Genomic DNA, 8,674 nt, shown 5'->3' on the forward strand with positions numbered 1-8,674 from the left:
AACTTCATCGCGGCTAATGTTGGCTAAAGTAAAAACTGGCTAATGTTGGCTAAAGTAAAACTTGGCTAAGATTTTTTTCTGGCTAAGATTCAAAAAAATTAATAAAAAGCTAAAGTAACAATAAAAAGGCTTACAAACTGATGAAAAAATAAAAGCAAAAAACATAAATAAAAAAACTCAGTTTTAACTGATTTAAAACTCGAACTAAAAAAATTAAATCATAACAATTTAAAAAAAATCTAAACAAAAAAACTTAAGTTTTTAAACCTTATTAAATATAAATACTGTTGATGGTTATTATTTATTAAACTAAAAAAAGCTTTGAGAAAAGTCATATCACTATTGACGATTTTAAAAATAGTAATAATAAAAGTAAAGTATTTTACGAAGTACCTTTTAAACATTACATATCTATTATTAAAACTTCGCGAGTAATTGTTTTAAGAACCTTGTATATTAGGCAATCGAGTCATACACTATTGATGAATTTGAAAATAGTATTAAAAAAAGTAAAGTACTTTATAAAGTACCTCTTATACATTATAAATCTAATATTAAAATTTCGCGATATCTGTAAAACTATATGTTTTAGAGCATAAAACTGTTCTTGCATGTAGAGTTTAAAAAGTAAGAACTTTATACAAATTACTATTTTAAGAAAATAAAGTTTTTTTTTTCTAAATTTTAAGAGGTTAATTATATCAAAGTAAAAATAATAAAAATAATTCGTTTCCATACGCCTTTTTTTATAAATTAAGCTACATATACTTGTATCCTTTGTTTGATATAAACGTTTATTACCAAACTTTTATAATTTAAGGTTTTAAATCTCTTTATATCTTGTATAAGTGAACACATAATTTAGTTTCTAAACAACTTAACAACTATTTTAAGTAAACATTAAAACTTTTGAAAAATTTTATATAATTGTTACATAAATTTAAATTAAATTATTTAATCAGTACAGCCGTTGACATCCTTAAGTTTAAATTCGACGAATTTAATTAAAATTTAATCGCGGGCATATTTTATTTAAAGTATTTTAAAACATTTATAAAGCGATTTTGTAAAATATGTTATTAAAATTACTTTTGTTACATGAATAATCTGCGTTTAAAACTTAGTGCTGTAATAAAAAGAATTTGTTAAAGAACTAAACACTGTCCTTGCCATTATCATAACTTCCACAGTTATACTTGAAATCTTGTTAAATTATGTAAAATCGTTCTTAAATGTTACCTAACTTTACCAAAGAAACAAAATGTCTTCATATGTTGTACTTAAATATAGTTATAGTCTTTTTTAAATTACCTTTTTTACATGAATGATCTGCTATTAAACTTAGCGCTGTAACAAAAAGCATATATTTAAGAACTTAACACTTTTCTTCTAGGGTTCATAACTTCTATGTTTTTACTTGAAATTTTGTCAAACTTTGTAAAATTGTTTTTAAATGTTAACAAAACGACCCATTTAAACAAAATTTGTATATATATTGTACTTAAAAAATTATAGTCTTTTTAAAATTACCTTTTTTACGTGAACGATCTGCTATTAGCTTAGCGCTGTCACAAAAAGCATATATTTAAGAACTTAACACTTTTTTTCTAGGGCTCATAACTTCTATGTTTTTACTTAAAATCTTGTCAAACTTTGTAAAATTGTTTTTAAATGTTAACAAAACGACCCATTTAAACAAAATTTGTATATATATTGTACTTAAAAAGTTATAGTCTTTTTAAAATTACCTTTTTTACGTGAATGGTCTGCTATTAAACTTAGCGCTGTAACAAAAAGCATATATTTAAGAACTTAACACTTTTTTTCTAGGGCTCATAACTTCTATGTTTTTACTTGAAATCTTGTCAAACTTTGTAAAATTAATTTTTAATGTTAACAAAACGACCCATTTAAACAAAATTTGTATATATATTGTACTTAAAAAGTTATAGTCTTTTTAAAATTACCTTTTTTACGTGAATGATCTGCTATTAAACTTAGCGCTGTAACAAAAAGCATATATTTAAGAACTTAACACTTTTTTTCTAGGGCTCATAACTTCTATGTTTTTACTTGAAATCTTGTCAAACTTTGTAACATTGTTTTTAAATGTTAACAAAACGACCCATTTAAACAAAATTTGTATATATATTGTACTTAAAAAGTTATAGTCTTTTTAAAATTACCTTTTTTACGTGAATGATCTGCTATTAAACTTAGCGCTGTAACAAAAAGCATATATTTAAGAACTTAACACTTCTTTCTAGGGTTCAACTCCCTCTCTACAACGATATTTTTAAAATCACATAACTTTTTTAAATGCAAATAAAATTTACAAACTTAAGTGCTAAGAATCTCAATTAATAATGAAACATATATTGTAACCTATTTTCTGCCACGAATCCAAGCACTTTCATAGCATTTTTAAATTGAGCTGTCTTTTCTAAAAAATACAAAATGGTTAACTAAAAAATATGTTTAGAGTTAAGTTATATAGATACACAGTAATATATTGTTTGAGCACGCTTTTGATAAACTGCTTTTACAGAAGTGCGTATCTAAGAAAGCTAGTTTAAACAAAATGATCCTGTTGAATTCGAGTATCTTGGTTCAAAATAACATATTCTATGAGAGTTGCGCACCTAAAATGACGTAATAAAATTAAATAAAATTAAACACGCTTACTTAAGCTTAAAAAGACGATGCAAAAATGTTTGAATATGAACTTTATGACTTCGTAATTTTTGCAAGTTACCATTCGACAAAAAATTTTCATGATGAATGACTTGACTTCGTCTTTTGCACCAATACTTTCGCACTTTCTTTTTTTGGAATGCATAACGTGTGAACCACATAAATGAATCGTGTTGTTGATCATTGATTCAAAGAGTTCTTTTTGTTCTCTTTCTTTAAAAGAGTTGTTGTCAAGATGAAAAAACACATATACAAACATATATATATATATAACATTTAGTATTAGTTGCATAACAAACCTTCATTATCTAAAATATGAAACGCCATATTCAAATATATTCTAAGTCCGGTTTCGTTGAATGCAATTGATGCTGCGTGTAAGATAGGTATTGAGCAGTCACATTCTACACGTCTTATTGAAACTGCTATGAAGGTTTTAAAAACATATAAACTTTTTTAAAGCGGATGTATAGAATATATCTTAAATAGAAAAGTTAATTGAAACAAAATTGAAACCTGAAGATAATTTTTGCAAATCGCGTTTGGTTAGGTTTAACCATTGGCTGTAGTTGTTTTGGTCTAAATATTGAGAAATCATGCTACTTACGACAAGTCCTGGGAAGTTGTTCGATGTCGATAAACCAACTGTTGATTCATCTTTTCCTACATTTAAGTAAAAAAAAATATATAACAAGGAAAATAATTTAGCCTTACAATAAATATTTTACTAATCACTAAATAATGCCACTAAATAAGACAAGTTTTTGTCATCCAGCTTATCGAAATAGCCCATTGTTAAATCAACATGCAGAACAGAAAAAGGATACTTTTTAAGCTTTTCTTTTGTAAACGCAGATCATTCACGTAAAAAAGGTAATTTTAAAGAGACTATAACTTTTTAAGTACAATATATATACAAATTTTGTTTAAATAGGTCGTTTTGTTAACATTTAAAATTAATTTTACAAAGTTTGACAAGATTTCAAGTAAAAACATAGAAGTTATGAGCCCTAGAAATAAAGTGTTAAGTTCTTAAATATATGCTTTTTGTTACAGCGCTAAGTTTAATAGCAGATCATTCACGTAAAAAAGGTAATTTTAAAAAGACTATAACTTTTTAAGTACAATATATATACAAATTTTGTTTAAATGGGTCGTTTTTTTAACATTTAAAATTAATTTTACAAAGTTTGACAAGATTTCAAGTAAAAACATAGAAGTTATGAGCCCTAGAAAAAAAGTGTTAAGTTCTTAAATATATGCTTTTTGTTACAGCGCTAAGTTTAATAGCAGATCATTCACGTAAAAAAGGTAATTTTAAAAAGACTATAACTTTTTAAGTACAATATATATACAAATTTTGTTTAAATGGGTCGTTTTGTTAACATTTAAAAACAATTTTACAAAGTTTGACAAGATTTCAAGTAAAAAAATAGAAGTTATGAGCCCTAGAAAAAAAGTGTTAAGTTCTTAAATATATGCTTTTTGTTACATCGCTAAGTTTAATAGCAGATCATTCACGTAAAAAAGGTAATTTAAAAAAGACTATAACTTTTTAAGTACAATATATATACAAATTTTGTTTAAATGGGTCGTTTTGTTAACATTTAAAAACAATTTTACAAAGTTTGACAAGATTTCAAGTAAAAACATAGAAGTCATGAACCCTAGAAAAAAAGTGTTAAGTTCTTAAATATATGCTTTTTGTTACAGCGCTAAATTTAATAGCAGATCATTCATGTAAAAAAGGTAATTTTAAAAAGACTATAACTTTTTAAGTACAATATATATACAAATTTTGTTTAAATGGGTCGTTTTGTTAACATTTAAAAACAATTTTACAAAGTTTGACAAGATTTCAAGTAAAAACATAGAAGTTATGAACCCTAGAAAAAAAGTGTTAAGTTCTTAAATATATGCTTTTTGTTACAGCGCTAAGCTAATAGCAGATCATTCACTTAAAAAAGGTAATTTTAAAAAGACTATAATTTTTTAAGTACAATATATATACAAATTTTGTTTAAATGGGTTGTTTTGTTAACATTTTAAAACAATTTTACAAAGTTTGACAAGATTTCAAGTAAAAACATAGAAGTTATGAGCCCTAGAAAAAAAGTGTTAAGTGCTTAAATATATGCTTTTTGTTACAGCGCTAAGTTTAATAGCAGATCATTCATGTAAAAAAGGTAATTTTAAAAAGACTATAACTTTTTAAGTACAATATATATACAAATTTTGTTTAAATGGGTCGTTTTGTTAACATTTAAAACCAATTTTACAAAGTTTGACAAGATTTCAAGTAAAAACATAGAAGTTATGAGCCCTAGAAAAAAAGTGTTAAGTTCTTAAATATATGCTTTTTGTTACAGCGCTAAGTTTAATAGCAGATCATTCACGTAAAAAAGGTAATTTTAAAAAGACTATAATTTTTTAAGTACAATATATATACAAATTTTGTTTAAATGGGTTGTTTTTTTAACATTTAAAATTAATTATACAAAGTTTGACAAGATTTCAAGTAAAAACATAGAAGTTATGAGCCCTAGAAAAAAAGTGTTAAGTTCTTAAATATATGCTTTTTGTTACAGCGCTAAGTTTAATAGCAGATCATTCACGTAAAAAAGGTAATTTTAAAAAGACTATAACTTTTTAAGTACAATATATATACAAATTTTGTTTAAATAGGTCGTTTTGTTAACATTTAAAAACAATTTTACAAAGTTTGACAAGATTTCAAGTAAAAACATAGAAGTTATGAACCCTAGAAAAAAAGTGTTAAGTTCTTAAATATATGCTTTTTGTTACAGCGCTAAGTTTAATAGCAGATCATACACATAAAAAAAGGTAATTTTAAAAAGACTATAACTATATTTAAGTACAACATAAGAAAACATTTTGTTTCTTTGGTAAAGTTAGGTAACATTTAAGAACGATTTTACATAGTTTAACAAGATTTCAAGTATAACTGTGGAAGTTATGATAATGGCAAGGATAGTGTTTAGTTCTTTAACAAATTCTTTTTAATACAGCATTAAGTTTTAAACGCAGATTATTCATGTAACAAAAGTAATTTTAATAACATATTTTACAAAATCGCTTTATAAATGTTTTAAAATACTTTAAATAAAATATGCCCGCGATTAAATTTTAATTAAATTCGTCGAATTTAAATTTAAGGATGTCAACGGCTGTACTGATTAAATAATTTAATTTAAATTTATGTAACAGTTATATAAAATTTTTCAAAAGTTTTAATGTTTACTTAAAATAGTTGTTAAGTTGTTTAGAAACTAAATTATGTGTTCACTTATACAAGATATAAAGAGATTTAAAACCTTAAATTATAAAAGTTTGGTAATAAACGTTTATATCAAACAAAGGATACAAGTATATGTAGCTTAATTTATAAAAAAAGGCGTATGGAAACGAATTATTTTTATTATTTTTACTTTGATATAATTAACCTCTTAAAATTTAGAAAAAAAAAACTTTATTTTCTTAAAATAGTAATTTGTATAAAGTTCTTACTTTTTAAACTCTACATGCAAGAACAGTTTTATGCTCTAAAACATATAGTTTTACAGATATCGCGAAATTTTAATATTAGATTTATAATGTATAAGAGGTACTTTATAAAGTACTTTACTTTTTTTAATACTATTTTCAAATTCATCAATAGTGTATGACTCGATTGCCTAATATCGAGGTTCTTAAAACAATTACTCGCGAAGTTTTAATAATAGATATGTAATGTATAAAAGGTACTTCGTAAAATACTTTACTTTTATTATTTATATTTTTAAAATCGTCAATAGTGATATGACTTTTCTCAAAGCTTTTTTTAGTTTAATAAATAATAACCATCAACAGTATTTATATTTAATAAGGTTTAAAAACTTAAGTTTTTTTGTTTAAATTTTTTTTAAATTGTTATGATTTAATTTTTTTAGTTCGAGTTTTAAATCAGTTAAAACTGAGTTTTTTTATTTATGTTTTTTGCTTTTATTTTTTCATCAGTTTGTAAGCCTTTTTATTGTTACTTTAGCTTTTTATTAATTTTTTTGAATCTTAGCCAGAAAAAAATCTTAGCCAAGTTTTTACTTTAGATAACTTTTACTTTAGCCAACATTAGCCAGTTTTTACTTTAGCCAACATTAGCCGCGATGAAGTTATTCAAGCAGAACGTTTTCAGTCTTTTTTTGAATCTTAGCCAGAAAAAATCTTAGCCAATTAAGATCTCAATTTGTTTATAGTGACATTACAACTTTTCCCTTCTTGTTTGTTCTGGAGTTAGTTTTTGCATTTTTTGTAGGAAGGGCAGCAAGATAATTTTGAACAAAAATGCACCAACACCAGCATATTTAGGAGAAGAAGTTTTTTAATTCTAGTCTACCATTTGCACTACACCATTTTGTTGATTTCTTTCAATACAATAATAACATAAACACTTTTCTGTGGCCATCTACAAGAAAATCAAGGAAAAATACAGCAAAGAATTCAAAAGGAAATAAACAGAAAAAATGCAATGCTCCTATACAGGAGTGCCACACACCAATCTAATAAAGGCAAAATGACGTAAAATAAATAAAAAGCTCATGCCAACTCAGGCTAGTGTGAACTTTATTTTTTGATAAACTCAAGCTGACTCAGGTTAGTTTTTGGTCACTAAGACTTTTTTCTTCAAAGAAAGACAACCTTGCTATAAACAAAATTTTAGTATAGTTGTAAAATTGTAAAAGCATAATGTACTTAAAAATGTTTATTATATATGGTTATAGTGAAGTTATAAGTAAAAACTATTTCAAACTTGATTAGCTTTTAATCTTTACCTGAAAAATTAGTTTTAGTAAAATATCACACTAATAATAGTTTGATATTTGTTTTAATCAAATATCAAATTAAGTTTATTAAGCGCCTAAGGGATTGACATAAAGTTAAAAATATTTTTTGAAGAAAACTTGTTTTTGCACTACATATTTAAACATGTAACTAAACAAATATTAGGATGTGTTTAGCTGCAATCACTTTATAAGACAAACTTAAGTTTTCAATCTACATTATTATAATGAAAATGCAAAATTCCTTGCATTGTTATTACAACAGTGTAGATTGAAAACTTAAGTTGAAAACATTATGTCAGATGATTCTCTTTGGCTCATGCATTCAACCGTATCAACTCTAAATACTTACTAAAACAATGACAATGCAAAATTCCTTGCATTGTCATTGTTTTAGAGAGTATTTAGAGTTGATACGGTTGAATGCATGAGCCAATGAGAATCATCTGACGTAATGTTTTAAACTAAATACTGATGCAACAAAACATTAAAACATGACAGACAGTTTTTCATGTAAGCAGTGAATCAGTTAGTTTAGTGTGCAGCTTAAAGCAGCAACATATCTTGAAATACTTTTTTGTGAATGCTTATTGTAAGTATTGTTTTGTTTTAAAAGTGAATATTTCAACTGGTCTTTAATTGTTTAAATATTTAAGCCAGGTTTATAGTTTAATAGTTTATTAAACCTTCTACAGTTTCTTGTGAACTAAAAGTTTTATTTAGGTTTTAGTTTATTGTTTTAAGTCTTTTGATATAGATTTAAATAGCTTGTAGTTTCTAAAGTGTTTATTATAGTAATTTATAATTTTGTATATGCTAGTATTTCTCGTTGTGTTTTATATAAAAGATTCATAACTTAAAACTGTCTGTCTGATTTATATAAAGTAGCCTAGAGTAGCATTAGTAGTTTATAGTTATTATGTCCAACTTAGATAATATTTCTGATAAGTTCCCTGCAGCGGGTCCTGAACATAAGCCTGTTAGAAGGTCACACCACTTGCAGGAAAAGTATGAACAAAAATGTCAGTTTGACAATCTGCCCACAGGAAGTCAACCTGACCCAACTTAGGCTTTAGATGTTGGCCCACCAACATCCAAAGCCCACACTGTTAATAATATAATCATGAGTTATGTCTATGTCA

Source organism: Thalia democratica, chromosome 7, assembly GCF_965202585.1.
Source record: "Thalia democratica chromosome 7, ktThaDemo2.hap1.1, whole genome shotgun sequence".
NCBI classification, from domain to species: domain Eukaryota; kingdom Metazoa; phylum Chordata; class Thaliacea; order Salpida; family Salpidae; genus Thalia; species Thalia democratica.